This window comes from Gekko japonicus, unplaced genomic scaffold, assembly GCF_001447785.1.
Source record: "Gekko japonicus isolate JY-2015 unplaced genomic scaffold, Gekko_japonicus_V1.1 scaffold306, whole genome shotgun sequence".
In the NCBI taxonomy this organism is placed as follows: domain Eukaryota; kingdom Metazoa; phylum Chordata; class Lepidosauria; order Squamata; family Gekkonidae; genus Gekko; species Gekko japonicus.
Window position 1 is genome coordinate 34,696 of NW_015172013.1, and position 3,293 is coordinate 37,988.

The following is a 3,293-nucleotide window of genomic DNA, read 5'->3' on the forward strand; positions in this document are numbered from 1 at the left end:
TTCTTCTTCTTCTTCTTCTTCTTCTTCTTCTTCTTCTTCTTCTTCTTCTTCTTCTTCTTCTTCTTCTTCTTCTTCTTCTTCTTCTTCTTCCTCCTCCTCCTCCTGCACTCCAGCACCAGGCTCCTAGAATCCGGAAACCTTCACCACCACCCAAACTTGTACCCCCAGCATGGGAAGGAGAGAAAGATTAAGGAAGGGGAGGGAGCCAAAGGTTTCTGCCTTGCCCTGTGGTATCAGAGTCAATTACTTAATGTGTGCATTACGGCTGGGCTGCCTGCAGCAGCATTCTGGTGAGGCGGTGACCCCAGCGCCATTCTCTTTCCCGGGCTCCTGCCATTCCTTTACGCTCCCTTGGGGGAATGATATTTTCTCACTGTGTTGTTTTGGATCTCAGGCTTGGGAGAAGCATATTCTGGGCAGGCGGGAGCTGACATCTGCAGCAGAAAGGGACTCACCGGAAAACTCTGGTTTTGCTTAGCCCCCCCCCCACCCCAGTAACAGCAACGCAAGGAATCATTGACTGGCAGCCCCCATGTCCCTTCTCTCCCCAACCCCCAGATTTATCGTTCTCATTGCGCTGCGATTATCATGATCACAGTCTAGGGTTGCCAAACTCCAGGTGGGGCCTGGGGGTCTCCCAGCATTGCGACTGAGCTCCAGGCATCAGAGATCAACCCCCCCTGGAGAAAGTGGCAGCTTTGGAGGGTGGGCTGTATGACATTATACCCTACCGAGGTCCCACCCCTCCCTAAGCCCTCCTTTCCCAGGCTCCGCCCCCCCAAAAAAATAATCGGGTGTTTCCCAACCCATAGCTGGTAACCCTACCTTGGTCTCTTTGCATGTAATTCCAGTTGCCAGCTCTGGGTTGGGAAATTCCTGGAGATTTGGGGGTGGAACCTGGGGTTTGGACAAGGGAAAGACCTCAGCAGAGTATATAATGCCACAGCACAGAGTCCGCCCTCTAAAGCAGCCGTTTTCTTTGGGGGAACTGACCCCCTTCACCTAGAGATCAGCTGTAATGCTGGGAGATCTCCAGATCCCACCTGGAGGTTGGCAACCCTATTCACACAAGATGCAGGCATTCAGGCGGATATAGCCTGTTTTGTTTCTGCTTCTCCACAAGAGGCGAGCAGGGCCACTCAGCTCTGTAGGAGGCCGGGGAGGGCTTAGAAGTCTCCCCCATCTCCCCCTCCCCACAGGTGATACATTTTAACCCCTTAATCCTCACCCCCCAACAAAACCAATTTAAATTTGCTTCCCCAGATTTGCTTCTGTTCCCCTCTCACCCTCTGCTCTCTCCAGTGTCAGTTTTTAAAATTATCGTTGTGACCTGTGTTTGTTTTTGCTTATGGAACACTTTAAAGCACCCTGTACATCGATGTCACTGTGGGAATAATAACCGTATTTTGAAAAGTGCGAGCTATGTGTGGCCGTGCAAATACCACTGATTATCTACCTGCAGCAAGTCGAAATGTTAACGCGGGACCGCATTCTGTGTTCTGTCTGGCCCGACATGCTCTCGCATTCTTTGCAGCAGAGGGCTGTGTTTGGGCAGATGGTCCCCCAAATTTTTTTTCTAAGAACATAGAAAATCCCTGCTGAATCAGACCGAGATCTATCTAGTCCAGCATGCTTTTACCAACAAAGATTACCCCAGATACTTCAGGGCAGGTTACCACACCAGCAGCCATTCCATGCAGTTGCCCCCCAGCAATTAGTATTCCAGGGTACACTGCCACAGATCATGGAGGTTCCATTTAGCCATCATGGTGGTAGCTGTTAATAGACTAGCCTCCACTGTGAATTTGTCTAATCCCCTTTTAAATCCCTCTAATTGCCCAACTGGAAAACACCATGATTAGTTACCTAAGTGCGTTCCTTCAGATCATAACTGGCTTATGGCAGCTCCCGCTTCAAGGCAAGTGAGAAGCAGATGTGGTTTGCCCACGGCCTTCCTTTGCAGAGTCTCCTTTGGCGGTCTTCCCCACAAGTACTGATCCTGCCAAGATCTCGCAAGATAGGGCTATACCATGCCGCCTTGTCTCCCCATGTCTGGTTAAACTCAAAGTAATGGCCGCATCTTGAGGCCATAAATTCTTAACGTCAGTTATGTGTGGTATGGTGGTTAAGAGCGGTGGACTCTGATCTGGAGAACTGGATTTGATTCCACATTCCTCTTCCACATGAGGCCTGCTGGGTGACCTTGGGCCGCTCACAGTTCCCTCAGAATTCTCTCAGCCCCACCTGCCTCACAAGGTGCCCGTTGTAGGGAGAGAAAGGAAAGGTGATTGTAAGCTGTTTTGAGACTCCTTTAGGCAGACAAAAGCAGGGTGTAAAAACCACCTCTTCTTCTTTTTTGGCTGCCTTGAGTCCACTGCCCGGCAGTTTCACCGATACAATCTTTCTGCGCTGAAAAAAGCTCTCTCAAAACCAATCTCCTTTCAGACTTTTCTCCCCATGGGAAGACTGTACCTTTTCTTCCTCCCCTCCCACAACTCTACCCCGTGTGTCATGACTAAAGGACCGTAGGCCATTCACCCCCCCCCCCCCGTGGGTGATGGCAGACACCTCTGAAGTGTGTGGGGCTCTGCTGAGGCAACCGACTCCCACCTTTGAGCTTTTCCTTCTGGTTCAAAGACCCTGTTTGGCCTGCGGGGGGAAACGAAGCCGATGAGCTCGCATGCCCCACTGCGGTATTTCGCAAGCTTGACAAAACCGCTGAAGCACAGGGGAAAAGAAGACAAGGTCTCCGCTGCAGGAGTCTTGTGATCGTGACAGGATTCCAGCCTCTTCTTTTTATTTTTATAATGACAATATCTTTGCGAGCTGAAGTAGATAAGCCACTCGCGTGGATCACAGGTTTAGTGGCACCCACTGAGCTAAGGAAAGCGAAGGGCACTGGTGTGGAGTCGTGGTGCTGAACTGAAGGCTGAGCCCCTCTGGGTAATTTGGTCTCTGGTGCTGCGTCTCATTTTGTCGGCATTGGTTACCCCCGTGCGTGATGGCCTATAATTAGGGCTGGGGTCTGGAGATCTCCTAGGGGTTGCCACCACCACCACCCCGATGGGGGTGGGGGTTCCCCCAATTTCGGGTCCTCTGGTCTGCCTGCTGGCCAGCTGGCTGATGAGGGAGCCTCGCCCTCAAAGAGCTCCACGGTGCCTGACATGCCCGGTGCCGTCACCGACAGGTGACATTATCACGCCAGGCATGTTGCGTGGAGGACACTCTAGCATTTGGCAAAAAAACTCTATGGTGAGGTTTTTGCCAAACGCTAGAGCACCCCCCCCCCCATG